Genomic DNA, 17,283 nt, shown 5'->3' on the forward strand with positions numbered 1-17,283 from the left:
GTTGGCAAAATTTTTCTGTTACTTGATATAAGTGCAGAAGTCTGAGAGAAATAAAATCCTATTTTCAGAGTAATGCAAAAGCAAACTACTCTGCTTTTGATAATATGCGCATTTTATACTTACTTCATCATTATTTTTAAGATCACTGATCATTCTATTTAATCTTTTTAAAGTAAAAGTTATATGCAATTAGGTTTATTCTATAGTCACCAGTTCACGAGAAAACACAGATTTTGGCAATCCATACAATAAGGTGGATTTGTATACAATCTTTTTAAATACTTACCTGCTGACTGGATAATTAAAATCTGAATTGAGTATTTTAAGTTTAAATAGGTTGTGATGTTAAGATGATGGTAACAAAGGGGTAACTGACTTTCAAATCTTTCCAAAGACTGGCTTAAGGATATCATTTTTTTTCTTTTATGTTTTAGATTTTTATCATGTTGGGAATATGGGCTTTTGCTTTCCCAGTACTTAGAAGAATTAAATTGTAACCTTTGTTTTGAGGGCAAATCATTACAGAATAATTTTCTCTGTAGGTCATAATATAAGTTAACAAGAAATTCTTTATAAGATGTCTTTTGTCAGCCTCACCCTTTTCTATAACATCGGGCCTGAGGATTAATCAGGTAGGTAATAAGCTTTCTGATATATATATGAAATACCAGAAATAATTTACAAGTTGTATATAAACATGAATCTATTATGTTTTCAAATCAAAACCCTTAAATACACATACACATGTGCACATGTGTCCACACACATATACACACAGACTGGAGGGAAATAAGACATTTGGAGCCACTGAGCTCTAGCTTGATTCAAATACAGATGCTTTTAATATTTGTCACCCTTGAAATTTTCTCTGTCCATTAAAAGAGAGTAAGACCTACCTTGCATGGTTGTTGTAGAAATTAGAGGTAAGGTAGACAAAACACCTTGTGTAGCTCTGACCCATATTTTTGCACCTAACATATCGGGTAGCTGTTACCAATAATGAAATGGGAACAGCATAGAGGATATACTATAAAATAGTCATCAGAAGTTGTGATACTAGAATTAGGATTCCTGAAACTTTTATACATTCAGCTTTACTTAAAAAGTATTTGTAGTGAAGAGGGGAATTACTTCTTTCAAATGAAAAAAAAAATGAAGCAGCATGTTATTGTCAGTAAAATTGATCAATAAATCATCATAGCATGCTGGTGATTACCTTTGAAAAATTTAACCTTTCCCTTCCTCAATTCTTTACATATCTTCTTGAGATAATAGTACAGTGGAGGAAGAAGTAAAAAAGTAATACACTACTAACTATAAGTTTCTCCTTAAGAACTGTTACTTGTCTTCTCTTCCCCCCCACCCCTGTGGGGACTCAATTTTGCATAGACATATATAATAGATAGCAAGAACAGATGCTTGATTTTTTTTAAGTTGCACATGCTTGATTATTTTATTTTATTTTTTTTAGTTGGACTGTCACAGTTTTCTATTCTTGTATTTATCCTTGGATTAAAAACAACCAAAATTGGTTTGGAATTTATGTATAAATATTGTTTTCATTCATGAAAAATAAAATTTGAATTGCTCTTTTTCTATATAATAAACTATTATTGAGATTTTTATTCTTTAGAAGAAATAAATAATCTATTAAATCCATAATATTGAATCTTTATAAGAAATTGAAGCTCATGGAAATTGAGAAACTTATTAAAATCTCTGTATTTTAACTGGAGGAAATCAAGTTCTTGTCCTAAGGGTATTTGAATTTAGTTTTCTCCTCTATAGTTCAAGGTCTTCTCCTTGAGGGTAGGGAAAGAGGAGAAAATTATATCAGATAGTTATGATTAGCAAAACTGGTGGTTAGTGAGAACATAGCTCCACAGATTTTTTTCATACATATTTTTAATTTTTAAAATTAATTTTTACTAACTAGAATTAGAAAGATTTTGCAGTGGTGCCTGGGTGGCTCAGTTGGTTACAGTCAGTTAAGCATCTGCTTTCAGCTCAGGTCATGATCTCAGGGTCCAGGGATTGAGCCCTCTACCCATGGGGCTCCCTGCTCAGCAGTCTGCTTTCTCTCTCTCCCTGTGCCCCTCCTCCCACTCGTACTCTCTCCTTCTTTCTCTCCTTCAAATAAATAGAAAAGAAAAAGAGAAAGATTTTGCATAAAATCTAATTTTGTGCCTCTCTTAAAAACAAATAAAAAACTCCAATATTTGTCAACACCGAGCCCCATTCGACCATGTATCATCATCCAGTGATTAGCTGTAGCTGGGGCAGAGCTGTCCCTTATATGTGAAAGGTATATGATCCTGTTCTTAATGCTCTCCCTGGTCCAGTTTCACTTGCTCATGTTATCTGTATATCTCCAGGAAGAATTACAACACATAAGCTATGATTAAGCAGAGGCACCCAAAGGGATGTTTCCTGTGACTGAAAGAGCCTGAGTTGCCTGCAGAGACTGGCAACCCTATTTGTGTATGTATATATGTATGAATTTATTTTTCCTTCACTTTTCCTTTAGATCTGCAGTCTGGGGTAGGAAGGATGAAAAGGTTTACAGGGCCTCTCATTTTGACAAATCACACACTGTAGATTGGGGAAATATTTGATGATTCATTATTTTGCTGACCTCTATTTGCTTTCTTGTAGTGATTAATAATGGAGGGGATTAATACGTAATGACTGAGAGGTAATTCAAACTTTAGATCAGGCTTTTTTGTTTTATTCATTCAACTATATATTGAATGCCTTTATGTCAATATTGTGGGAGGTCCTGGAGATATAAATGTATCTTGGCCCTTCATGGGCCAAGCCTTGTAAAAGAGACAAGTAACCAAGTGAATAAAGGATTACTCATGTGAAGTGTTATAGGAGCTTTACATAAGCTGGTCAGAGAGGGCCTCTCAGAGCTGATGACATTTGAGTTGAGACTAAAGAGAAGAAGCCAGACACTGGAGTAGCCAGGAAGAGAGCATTCTAGCTGACAGACCAAGAGCCAAGAGCTTGAGGCTGAAGGGCTTTCTCTTCCAGTTTTAGAAAGTAAGATCAACATTATTACAGCATACTTGAATAAAAGGAAGATGATGTTAGTGGGATGGGCAGGCCACCATGAGAAGATTGGGCTTTATTCTAGGTTCATTGAGAACTCTCATTTAATCCATCCCACAACCCCATAAATCAGGAGAAAGTCTTGACTCAAAAATCAGGCAGACCTGTACTAGTTGTCTAATCTTGAAACTGGTTTTTATCTCCTCTAAGCCTCAGAGATAATGATACCCATATCACAGATTCTTTATCAGGATTAAATGGAATATTCCATGTAATTTTATGACACTGCCCAAACCATTGTAAGAGCTTTATAAGTGTCACATTTTATTATTTCAAATAGGGCAGGTGGAAGGTGCATTCCCTCTTTCCTCAACCGACACTTTCTTTCCCTTCTTTCATTTGATAATGATAAAATTTGTATGATTTTGTTTTAAAGTCTTTTGTGATAAAGGCCTATCTCTAGGAACATCAGGAGATAATGTATCTGAGCTCCCTCTTCACCTCTTCCCACCTGTAACATTGGTTCTTGTTCCTTCCTTCACGTGTCAAGCACTTGTTGGCTGCTTAAAGAATCTGCAATCCACAGCCTCAGAGTTTCTAAGATTTTAACCCTTCAATTCTTACAACAGCCTTCATAGTCATCACCACTAACATATTTAGGCATACATGCATGCACATGCATGCACACAAATACACACAAACTTCTAGATTGGGATGGGAATCATGAAACATCTAAAAAGACAGCTCAAAAATTCTGAGAAAGGTTGTGGCTTGGTTAAACATCAGACTCTTGGTTTTAGCTCAGGTTATGATCTTAGGGTCCTGAAATTGGGCCCTATGTGGGTTTCCATCCTTGGTGGGGTGTCAGCTTGGGGATTCCCTCTCTACCCCTTCCCCAGCTGGCACTCTCTCTTTCTGTCTTCCCCCCTCTCTCTAAAGAGATTGGGTAAATCTTAAAAAAAAAAAAAAATCTGAGAAAGTTTGTTATAGGCAGGGTAGGCATATATTACCCCAGGCCTAACTACATGGCAACATGTAGGAAATTTTAGGATTAGGAATCCTTACGTTTACTGAATGGGACCAAGGGGTGTGAAAGGAGAGTAATCATGCAAGCAAATGAATCAGGAGAGTGTGTCATGGATATTAAGCAGACACTTCATAGATACTAGAGAATTAAGAACAGCAAAAACTCCATTTGAATTAATTAGATGAAAATAATTATAATTATGACCATTGTTAAAATGACCTATATATAGCTAATTATTATATATACCAAAGCTTTAGCCACGCCCTTAATAGTGATGTGTGGCAGCTTTGTTTAGTTTTAAGTTTTACATAATTACAACATTAAATTCTGTTCAGCTATGCTTCAACTTCTGTTGCTCAAGTAGCAAGACATCTACCAAAAAATAAAATTTAGTATATAGAACATGGCTTTTAGAACTCTTCCTGTACATTTAAATATGGCCAAATGGTTGGGAGACATTAAAGCACAGAGTTCTCAAATTCCTTATGGGGTTAACTATTGGGAAACAAAGGAAAAGGATAATGTTTCCATATCAATTCTCCAACTCCAGGAATTCCATGCATATCGCAACCCGTGTTGAAATTTCCATTTATGGTTGTCTTTCTGAGTCTAATACTGATACTCCTGGCGTTACTGTATGCCTAATCCACAGCTGTATGTCACAGTTGCAGATTGAATACAGATCAAACACAGAGCATAGTTTGCCACAGCATTCAGGTCAAGGCACTGTCACTGTATTAAGTGAAATAAAGCACTATTTGGATGTTAAGTATTCTTATTATTGTGGTCTTTGGGATCACTGCCACATGCTCTGTATGTGTGATTTAGCCAAAGCACCTGATAGCTACAGATGGTTTTGTCCTCTGATTCCTGGACTGACTGCTATATACCAACGTGGAGGGATTTAGCCACAAAGACTTTGGAAGCTCAGCTGTTCGGCTTTGCCTTACACCTGGGCATGATTCTACCCATGCTGCTTTGAGATAATGTAACTTGTCACAGAGGAAAAATGCTTAAAAGCTCAAATTACAAAAAAAGCAACAAACTCTTTAATGTTTCCCTTCTTTTAACCAAGAAAACTTTGAATTTAGCTATTCTTCATTTGAGTTGTCAGTCCCTAACTGGTCATCGGCTGTACAAAATCTATAGGGCATCAGCATTCTTTGTGTACTGTATATAAAATACTCTGCATAAGGTGGACATGTAGTTACTTGATGCTGATTCTGAGATACACTGTACCTATGTTACAGTAGAATGTATAACACCATTGTATTGGGGATGATAATATACAAAAAAAGTGAATTGATGCTACTTCCACTACGTAAACCAATATTACAGTCCAACTGGAATGTGGCCTGGAATAGTTGGGTATAAATGTTTGTTTTTTTGTGTTGCTTTCTTCAAGCCATGGTAAGCAAAGACATGATGAACACATAATGGAACAATTTAGAAACTGAATTTACCACGGCACAGATCTCAAAGGAAAACATGCCAAATTCTAAAGACACACATGATAGAATGTACCCAGTTCTCCAGAGAAATTATCATCCATTATTGCCTAAAGAAAAGCAATCTATAAAAATCATTTAGGATACAGTGATGGATGGTGATGGGATACTAAACCAAATTTAAAGTTATTAAGACCTGATTTCATGGGCACCTGGGTGGCACAGTCAATTGGATGTCTGACTTTTGGTTTTGGCTCAGATTAAAGATCTCAGGGTCTTATGATGAAGCATCGGTCAGACTCTGTGTTCTGTTCAGAGTCTGCTTGAGATTCTTTTTCCCTCTCCCTCTGCCCCTGCCACTCATGCTTGCTCAGTTTTAAAAAAATAAGTAAATGAATAAAGTCCTGATTTCAGTCTGCATGCTAGTAAATCAGCCTCTTTAGGCCTCAGATTTCTTTTGCTCCACTAAATGAGAATGTTACCACTATGCCTAAATCATAGAATTACTGTGAACTGACTAGTAAGTATTTTGTAAACTAGAAAGTGTGAACTCATGAAAGATATCATCAAAGGCTTAAGATCTAATGTGCACAGGAGAAAAAATAAAAATATTATTCTAAGAAAGTCAGCAATTTATTGAGAGTATATTAGTAGATTTGTTTCTTCTAAATTTTCCCACCTATTTAAGGTTGGAATCTAGCCTTGATGACAGAATCTTGGAGCTCTGGAAATGAAGTCTTATTAGCATGATCTGTTTGTGTGTGTGTGTCTGTGTGTGTGTGTGTGTGTGTTATTGTCATGCTGACACACTTAAGTATTTAAAACACTGGGGCAAACTTTTGCTGGAAAGTCATAAAGAATTTCAAATGAGAACAGAACATAGTCCTAAGTCAATCTCTCTCTCTCTTTTTTACTCAGAAATATTCACAAGCTCAGACCTAAAGAAAAGCTAAAATTTCCCTTTAAAATGCTTGCATGTGTGTATTTGTAAGTAGATATTTTGTGATTCTTCTCAAGCAAATGTGAGTGATAGCCATTTTAGTGATGGCAAACGTAGAGATTTGTACAAAGATTCCTTTAGGTTAGTTGAGACTGTGTACCAAGAAGAAATAATAAGGAGATAAAATAGAAGATTAGGACATTTGAGGAAACTTTTAGGGAATCTGCTATTTTTCATAGTAGAGTGGGTAACAGTTGTTAGGGAAGAGTAAGTATTGACTTCCAATTAAGATGAAGCCGAAAACATTGGGTGAACTTCAAGCCACCTTGATTAATTTTTAGAGCTTTAAAATATATAATAAAACAAATTTTTGTGGACATTTAAAATATAAGCAAAGTAGTCTTTACAAAGGCTAGCCAAAAGAATTTTCTTCACTGACATAATTTGCTTTTAAAAATACAAATGATAAAAATGTGTTAATACAGAATTAAAAGTATTGATGATTTTAAATATACATAAATAAATATATATTTGAATGGCAGTATTTTATACTATTGGAGGTCTAAATAAGGATTTTTAAGATTCACAGTTTCAGCTTAAAAAGATTTGGTAAATTTTTGTTTTGTGCCTTTAAATTACTGTTTTTTTTTTCAATTATTAATACTAAAGTTATGTGGTATTTCAGGAAGAATGATACCTAAACCAATAGGCTTTGAAATAAAGTCATTTGGAATAACTGGTTTGGTACAGATATAACCACTTTCAAATTTTAAACGAGTAAATTCTGTTTTTAAGAATTTCAATAATTGTTCCTTTTCATGTATTGAATAATTTTTAAAATTCAGAAGAGATTGTGGAGTAAGGAGAAAAATTAAAACATATATAAATATTATCAGATTAAACAATGTATTTTAGTTTATAAACAATAACAAGAACAGAAAGTACCCACCTTCAGGACCCGACCATCCTCTCTGGAACCATGTGAAAATTTTCGTAAAACATGATCTGATGGATGAAGCACCTTAATTTTTCATTTGCAGGAAAGTACAGGGTTATAGCAAGATGTAAAGCATAAAACTCTTGCCACCTACAGTATAAACAAAGGTATGATTTAAGCACGTGTTTCATCTGAAAGCTCGCTCAGATGAGACTTCAGTCCCACAAATTAGGGAGACAGTTCAGTGACCCTCTCACCCCCTGCCCCAGGTGTGTCTTCAGCACCAGTGACCATCACAGTGAACATTTAACCCACCAGAGAGTGGCTGCTTTATGGAGGTGAGCAGCAGCTGCATTTCTTTCCACGTTTGACAGGGAAGTTCAGTCTCAGCTAGTAAACCTTATTTAGGAAACTAATGTTATCTATTTGTATGTTTGCAAAGGATATGCTTCAGGCGATGTCACAAAATAAATTATCAGGAAATAAACTAAAAATGAAACTCAGATCTTCCGACCAATAAATTACAGTGCCTGTGATTTTTATGAACTTCATAACAAGTGTCACAGTTTGCAAATGGGAATCAACAATAGACTTCATTTATTTTTATTCTAAATCAAATTAAAATATGCTTTTGTCAGCTTAAGAAAACAGCTAATGGGAAAGTAACATCAGGATTTAAGATATCCAGTGTTATCTCTTTGAATAAATAAGTTTTAGAGATGACTGGAGCTGCTTGTATATTTTAAGATGTCATTACAATATCAACCATAAAAGCATTTGTAAAGCCATGGACTAAAAGTTTACTTGTTTTTATTTGGAGACTAATATTTTAAGCTTCAGTATACTTCCATGTACTATTTCACATAAGTAAATGATATGCAAAATTTTTGGGATGATAATGATAAAGAAAACTAATTACAGGTTTAAAATCTTTCCATAAAAAAAATAATGTGTACTCCAAGGTGTGCTTCCTTATGAGCATATAAAAATCATGCTCATGACTATTTTACATACAGGAAGGCCTCATTCCCTGTTGAACGAAAACTGTTCAATAGAAACTGTCCTTGCTTCTGGTCCCTGTTTTCTTTATGCAATCTCAGACCTCTGTTTCTTCATTTATAAACTGGGAATAATACTAGTATTTACTTGAAAGGGTCATGAGGATTAAGTGAATCAATATGTGAAAATACCTATTACAGTGCCTAGCACATACATGCTCAGTAAATCTTAGCTAGAAATATGTGTTTAGTAATTTGGGGTGCAGGAATAGGTAAGTTGTATTTCAATTAGTGGTTCTTTTCAGACTCGAGTTTTAAGCTCATTATTTAAGTCCCTTTGGTACAAAGTTCCTTGAGAACAAAGCTGCTCTGAATCTTTAGAAGTTCAGTTGTCCTTTTTCTTAGTTAAGGGCTGTTCAATTGTACCTTTGTATGCATCCAGAGTTTACAGGCATATGGGTAACCAGTCTCTAATTTTTTAACTCCACTATAATCTTTGAACCAAATATTGCTGTCAGGCAAGAGCAGACGAATACACATTTTTTTTTTCAGCAGTGAAAAACTCGACAGTCGTTATGGTAAGATGATTTTATAGAAGCCTCTTTCACTTTTACCCTTGCATATGCCAGTATGAAATCATGGAGTTTTGTCCTTTAAATCTTGTTTTATTATTAAACTAAGTCTCTATGAGGTAGCATGGCTCGGTAGAAAAACAATAGATTATGCTCCACTGTAAATTCTAATTCTGGCATCACCACTGATTCACTCAGCCCTTCTGTGCTGTTAGCCTGAAGTGCATTATTGAGAAACAGTGCCGAAAGCTGTCATTTGGCTTTCTATATTGGCAGTGTCCAGAAGATACTGTAAATTCATAGCAGTTAAAAAAAAGAGGACTCAGAGAGCAGGAAGGGACCTTATTGAATATCTAGTTAAACTATTTCTGTTCTCAGATGAGGAGGCTGAGATTCAGGGAAGTTACTTGATTTTGCTGAAGGTCAAACCGCAGAAAACCAAATCCAGGTGGCTGATGGCCAGTTTTGTGGTCTGTCCACTATGTGTGATACCAGATGGAAGCTGGGGGAAAAAATCAGTTAATTATCTGGACACTGTAGATGTATTGCTTCAAATCTGGAGGTTTTTTCTTTTTTCCCAATCCTCTAGATAGTTTTATTTTTTTTATTTGGAATTTGGAATCATCTGATAATCTAAAGTGTAGAAATAATTGACAAGTGACATAATGGCAAAAGTACATTTAGTTGGGTCAGGATGGGAAGAACCCTGGTGTGACTTTGGATTCTGTCAATTTAACATTCTTTCTGAGACTTGAGTTTTATAGCTCAAAACAGTCAGCTGTGTGGAACTGATAAATGAGGCAAAATGGAGGGGATAGGAGAGAGAATTCACCTTTATTATTAAGTACTATGTGTTTATCACTGTGCCAAGTGTTTTTAAATAACTTGTCCCTTTTAAAGAAGAAGATGATTCTCTCTGAATTTGGGCATCAGTGTCAGAGTTGTCACTGACTACTTTACAACCTCAGATAAATCTTTTAACCTACTTGGACCTTGGGGTCCTTATTTGTAAAACAGGCAATCTTAAACTCAGTACTTCATGAACTGGAAGATTTCAGCCAGGGAAACTGTAGAGAAATATAAGGCTCCCTCAGAATTTAAAGTTGTACATGATTTTTTTTTTCAATTGATTCTTTGTGACATTTATGTTTTGTCTAAGGGGTTTTTAACTTACATTCTCTGATTTTGCATAGGATATCAGAAGAAACGCAACATAGGATTTAATTAGCTAAATGTGCTGTCTGAGTAAACAAGGTTGGCAGTTTGTTTCACCTTGTTTTCCTTTTGTCTTCATTTCTTCCATTTCTTCGTATGTGGAATCCATTATTTTTTTATAGATTGTATTTATTTGAGAGAGAGAGAGAGAATGGAGTGCATGAGCGGGGCAGATGGAGAGGGAGAAGCAGGCCCCCCATGGAGCAGAGAGCCCCATGTAGGGTTCTATCCCAGGACCCTGAGATCATGACCTGTGCTGACGGCAGACGCTTAACCAGCTGAGCCACCCAGACACCCCTATTGAATCCAGTATTATCGGTGCTATTTTGAACACGTTCTTTTATAGAAATCTGCAAAAGTACTTGGAAATTTATATCATGTATATATGAAAATTAATACAAAGATACCTAAATACCTAGGGAAATAATATTTGTTATTCTAAGTTGGAAATATTTTTATGTTGTGTTTCAGTCAGGATAATTGGGTGCAAGCAAGAGAAACTAATTTGGTTATCTTAAGCCAGGGCTCAGATACCAGGCAGGAGGTGAGACTCAGGCTACCAAAACGGGCAGGGATCAGGGCGAGGCAGAAGGGGGAGAAGTAAGAAGTGCAGAAAGGTCAAACAACTGATTTTTTCATTGTTACTTATTATTGAAAAATATGTAACCACACACTAAATATATATATATATATTATTCAAAATAATACTAATAGTAAATCCCGTGAATATCTGTACTTAACCCTTACTGTATGACCTTCTATTCTCTCCTCGATTAATCACTGTCCTGAATTTTGTATTGCTTATTTCCTTACTTGTTCGTATAATTGTACACACTTAAAATAATATAATAATATAATACTTAGGTATGTGTGTGTGTGGTGAATATGTGAAGATATGCTTTGGTGTTATTTTATTTTTGGATCAAAATTTATTTCATATATCTTCTGCAACTTTTTTTCACATTTTTTTCAAACATGAATGCCTTCATTAATCCATTACATAAATATATAAAAATGCATTTATTCTATTGCTCAGGAACATATAGATTATTGGGACATTTCTTTCTTTTCTTGGTCTCTTTCTTTCTCTCTTTCTATTTTATATTTTTTGTATATTTTTTTGAGTTCAGTTTGCCAACATATAGCATAACACCCAATACTCATTCTGCCAAGTGCCCCCCTCAGTGCCCATCGCCCAGTCACCCCAAACCCCAGCCCACCTCCCATTCTACTACCCCTTGTTCATTTCCCAAGTTAGGAGTCTCTCATGTTCTCTGATTTTTCCCACTCATTTTCTCTCCTTTCCCCTATAATCTTTTTCACTATTTTTTATATTCCCCAAATGAACGAGACCATATAATGTTTGTCTTCTCCAACTGACTTACTTCACTCAGCATAATACCCTTCAGTTCCATCTACATTGAAACAAATGGTGGGTATTTGTCATTTCTAATGGCTGAGTAATATTCCATTGTATACATAGACCACATCTTTATCCATTCATCGTTAGGATAGGACACCGAGGCTCCTTCCACAGTTTGGCTATTGTGGACATTGCTGCTAGAAACATCGGGGTGCAGGTGTCCCTGGTGTTTCACTGCATCTGTATCCTTGGGGTAAATCCCCAGCAGTGCAACTGTTGGGTCATAAGGCAGATCTATTTTTAACTCTTTGAGGAACCTCCACACAGTTTTCCAGAGTGGCTACAGTAGTTCACATTCCCACCACCAGTGCAAGAGGGTTCCCCTTTCTCCACATCCTCTCCAACACATTTGTTGTTTCCTGCCTTGGTAATTTTCCCCATTCTCACTGGTGTGAGGTGGTATTTCATTGTGGTTTTGATTTGTATTTCCCTGATGACAAGTGTTGTGGAGCATTTTCTCATGTGCTTGTTGACCATGTGTGTCTTTGGTGAAATTTCTGTTCATGTCTTTGCCCATTTTATGATTCGATTGTTTGTTTCTTCGCTGTTGAGTTTAATAATTTCTTTATAGATCTTGGATACTAGCCCTTTACCTTATATTGTCATTTGCAAATATCTTCTCCCATTCTGTAGGTTGTCTTTTAGTTTTGTTGACTGCTTCTTTTGTTGACTATTTCTTTTATCTTGATTAAGTCCCAATAATTCATTTTTGGTGTTGTTTCCCTTGCCTTCATAGATGTATCTTGCAAGAAGTTGCTGAGGCCAAGTTCAAAAAGGGTGTTGCCTGTGTTCTCCTCTAGGATTTTGATGGATTCTTGTCTCACATTTAGATCTTTCATCCATTTTGAGTTGATCTTTGTGTATGGTATAAGAGAATGGTCTAGTTTCATTCTTCTGCATGTGGCTATCCAATTTTCCCAGCACCATTTATTGAAGACACTCTCCTTTTTCCAGTGGATAGTCTTTCCTGCTTTGTTGAATATTAGTTGATCATAGAGTTGAGGGCCCATTTCTGGGTTCTCTATTCCGTTCCATTGATCTATGTGTCTGATTTTGTGCCAATACCACACTGTCTTGATGATCACAGCTTTGTTGTACAACTTGAAATCCGGCATTGTGATGCCTCCAGCTCTGTTTTTCTTTTTCAATATTCCCCTAGCTATTCGGAGTCTTTTCTGATTCCACACAAATCTTAAGATAACTTGCTCCAACTCTCTGAAGAAAGTCCATGGTATTTTGATAGGGATTGCATTGAATGTGTACATTGCCCTGGGTACCATAGACATTTTCACAATATTCATTCTTGCAAGCCATGAGCATGGAATATTTTTCCATCTGTGTCTTCCTCAATTTCTTTCAGAAGTGTTCTGTAGTTTTTAGGGTATAGATCCTTTACCTCTTTGGTTAGGTTTATTCCTAGGTATCTTATGCTTTTGGGTGCAATTGTAAATGGGATTGACTCCTTAATTTCTCTTTCTTCATTGTTAGTGTATAGGAATGCCATTGATTTCTGGGCATTGGTTTTGTATCCTGCCACGCTGCCAAATTGCTGTATGAGTTCTAGCAATCTTGGGGAGGAGTCTTTGGGTTTTCTAGGTACAGTATCATGTTATCTGCAAAGAGGGAGAGTTTGACTTCTTCTTTGCCAATTTGAATGCCTTTTATTTTATTTATTTATTTTTGTTGTCGTCTGATTGCTGAAGCTAGGACTTCTAGTACTATGTTGAATAGCAGTGGTGAGAGTGGACATCCCTATTGTGTTCCTGATCTTAGGGAAAGGCTCTCAGTTTTTCCCAATTGAGAATGATATTTGCTGTGGACTTTTTGTAGATGGCTTTAAGATGCTGAGGAATATTCCCTCTATCCCTACACTCTGAAGAGTTTTGATCAAGAATGGATGCTGTATTTTGTCAAATGCTTTCTCTGCATCTGTTGAGAGGATCATATGGTTCTTGTTTTTTCTCTTGTTGATGTGATCTATAATGTTGATTGTTTTATGAGTGCTGAACCAATCTTGCATCCTGGGGATATATCCCACTTGGTCATGGAAACACCTAGTTTCTTTTCTTTTCTTTTTTTTTTTCTGCATCTATTAACATGATCATATTAGTTCTCATTTCAGATTTCAGCCTATTGATGTGATGGATGATTACATTAAGTGATTTTGTAATGTTGAAACTGCTTTTCATACCAGGAATTAATCTCACATGGTTGTGGTGTATGATTCTTTTTATATACTACTGGATTTGTTTTGCTAAAATTTTATTGAGGTTTTTGCATCTATTTCGTAAGAAGTATTTATCTATCGTTTTCCTTTCTTGCAGTGTCTGGTTTGGGTAATAGGATAGTGCTGGTCTTATAGGATGGATTAGAGAATAGTCCCTCCACTTATATCTTCTGGAAGACAATGTAGAGAATTGGTATAATTTCCTTCTTAGATGTTTGGTTTAATTTACCTGTGAGTCCATCTGGGCTTGGTTCTTTGTCTTTTGGAAGGTTAATTATTGGTCCAATTTCTTTGATACAGGCCTATTAAGAGTATGTATTTTTGCTTGTGCAAAATGTTGTGTCTTTTAAGGAATTGGTCCATTTTAACTAGGTTGTTAAATTTGTGACCATAGGTTATTCATAATACTCCTTTATTTTAATGTTCATGACATCCATTATGATGTTCCCTATTTCACTTCTGATATTACTAATTTGTGTCTTCTGACTCTCACTCTTAGTTAACCTGGCTGCAAATTAATTGGTTTTATTGATCTTTTCAAAGAAGCAGCTTTTGATTTCATTGACTTTCTTTAATAATTTTGCATTTTCAATTTCATTGACTTCTGTTCTATTTTGTAATAGTTCTTCTACTTTGAATTTAATTTGTTCTTTTTATAGTTTACTTTTATAGTGGAAGCTTAGATTATTGAGTTTAGGTCTTCTTTCCCCTAATATATACCTTTGTTACTTTTATTTATTTTATTTTTTAGAAGATTTTATTTATTTATTTGACTGGGAGAGAGAGAGAGAGCCCTAGTGAGACCACAAGCAGGAGGAGTGGCAGGCAGAGGGAGAGGGAGAAGCAGGCCCCCCAAGGAGCAGGGGGCCTTATGTGGAACTCTATCCCAGGAATCTGGGATCATAACCTGAGCCAAAGGCAGATGCTTAACCGACTGAGCCACCCAGGTACCCTATGTTTGTTACTTTTATTTTATTTTTTTTATTTACTTATGATAGGCACACAGTGAGAGAGAGAGAGAGAGAGAGAGAGAGAGAGAGGCAGAGACAGAGGCAGAGGGAGAAGCAGGCTCCATGCACTGGGAGCCCGATGTGGGATTCGATCCCGGGTCTTCAGGATCACGCCCTGGGCCAAAGGCAGGTGCCAAACCGCTGCGCCACCCAGGGATCCCTGTTTGTTACTTTTAAAGAGTACTCACTGGCCAGGTATTTTGTCAAATGACTCTGAATTGGGTTTGCCTCAAGTTTTAATGATTAGGCTGGGTAATAGATTTTGGGAAGAATGCCACAGAAATAAAGTTCTCTCATTATCACCTAATTTAGAGGCTTATAATATCACTGTGAATTATAACTGGTGATGTTGACCTCAATCACTTGGTTAAAGTAGTATCCATCATGTTTCTCAACTATGAAATTACTACTTTTCCCTCTCCATGCTTTTTCATTAGAAGTGAGTTATCAAGTTCAGCTCCTACTCAAGGGAAGCAGAATAATGCTTCACTTCCTAGAGACAGGAGTATCAAAGGATTTGCATCAGGCTGTATAATAAATATTTTGGAGGGTATATTTTGAGGCCATGAAATATCCTATTTCTCTTAATTTTTTGCCACTGATTTTAGCATTCATCAGTAGCAATTATTCGTGTGATATTCTAATGGTGATAATTTTATTTTCCTCATTTCTATTTCTGTGTGTATATTATTTTTATTTGTCTATTCTTAATTACTCAGCATTTTTGACTCTGGAAATTACTCTGATCCTCCAGTAAACATGACAGGAGATTGGGTAAAACCATGGTGCCTTTACCACATAAATCTGGGAGTCTTATTGCACCAAGTAGTTCTTTTGAAACTCATCCTTTGTTTCCCCTTTTCCTAAAAACTATCATCAGTATACGGTAAAAAGCTTCAAAGGAAAAAGGCATGTTGATTCTGGGGCATTTTGTGAGAGTAAAGTCAGATGTTAAAGCAATGCCCTCGCTGAGTATTGGCTGTAACCTCTGAACTTTCTCTCCCTATGCAGCTATAATGATGGAGATTCCTACCCTAGCAGTTGACATTGAAATAGTGTTACTTTAGGAGAATCATTATTCATTTGGTGAAATAATTAGTTGAGGAACTAAATAACACTAGTTCTAAATAATGCTGTTGAATTGCATGTCTTACCCATCTTATGCTTCATAAGATTCTTTTGAATTTCTTTTTTTTAAATTTTTATTTATTTATGATAGTCACAGAGAGAGAGAGAGAGAGAGAGAGAGAGAGAGGGAGAGAGAGAGGCAGAGACACAGGCAGAGGGAGAAGCAGGCTCCATGCACTGGGAGCCCGATGTGGGATTTGATCCCGGGTCTCCAGGATCGCGCCCTGGGCCAAAGGCAGGCGCCAAACCGCTGCGCCACCCAGGGATCCCGATTCTTTTGAATTTCTAAAAGGTCTTAGCAAATATGTCTGAAAAATAAAAACTCATATAGTTTTCTTCATACGCTTCATTCATTGTAGTTCATGAAATTATAGAGCTTTAAGTTTTTTCTCTCATGTTAAATATCATCTTAAAGATAATAAACACATGAAAATAAATGCCATTTTATTGTCTAAATTCCTGCTTTTAACTGCCATATCAGATGGCTGCATTATTGCTTGGTCTTATCCAAATATTATCTTGCTCTTGTATTTCCTATTTTCTGATAAATATTATTATTATTATTTTAAAGATTTTATTTATTTATTCTTGAGAGACACAGAGAGAGAAGCAGAGACATAGGCAGAGGGAGAAGCAGGACTCGATCTCAGGACCACAGGATCATGACTGAGCCGAAGGCTGATACTCAACCACTGAGCCACCCAGGCATCCCAATAAATACTTTAAAGTATTTTAAATATGTCACCTTCATAGGGAGTTCAAAGGAGCACTATTCTGGACCTTTAATTCAACTCTATGCGCAACCTATTTTCATTAACTAGAAAATACCAGATATTCAGTATCCCTCCTTTCCTTGTTTTTAGTAGTGGTTATACTACCCATTTCTTGATAGTAAGGCATAGAGAAAAGTTCTTGGGGATTTTTCCCTCCCTTAAAGAAAGAGAACTCTACTGTTGTCCTGTATTTAGTTCTAGGCAGACATGAAGCCAAGCTGCAGTAGCCATTTTGCAGCCATGCAGTAATAAGCCTGGGGACAAAAGCCAATACACTGAGTATTGTAGAATGAGAACAGAAGAAGGGCTTAGTTCCTTGTTAATATTGTTGAGCTGCTGGATCTTCACTGATTGTCCAACTCTGTAATGATTATATAGAACAATAAGAAACACTTATTTCTAAAGCCACTGTCATCTGTATAATGTTTTCTAGCAGCTTAACACATTCTAACTGTAAGGCTGATCATATTTGAGACCCTTTATAAGCATGGAATAAAGGGCATTAGGAGGAGATATTGTAGGAAAATGGAA

At 36.0% G+C, this 17,283-nt stretch overlaps 1 protein-coding gene across 4 annotated transcripts in view; it reads left to right on the forward strand.

Annotated features, from left to right (window-relative positions):
• CTNNA3 (catenin alpha 3) overlaps nt 1–17,283 on the forward strand; it is a 1,663,516-nt gene that overhangs the window by 1,283,874 nt on the left and 362,359 nt on the right. The window lies entirely within an intron of this gene.

The sequence above is a fragment of the Nyctereutes procyonoides genome, unplaced genomic scaffold (genome assembly GCF_905146905.1).
Source record: "Nyctereutes procyonoides isolate TBG_1078 unplaced genomic scaffold, NYPRO_anot_genome, whole genome shotgun sequence".
NCBI lineage: Eukaryota > Metazoa > Chordata > Mammalia > Carnivora > Canidae > Nyctereutes > Nyctereutes procyonoides.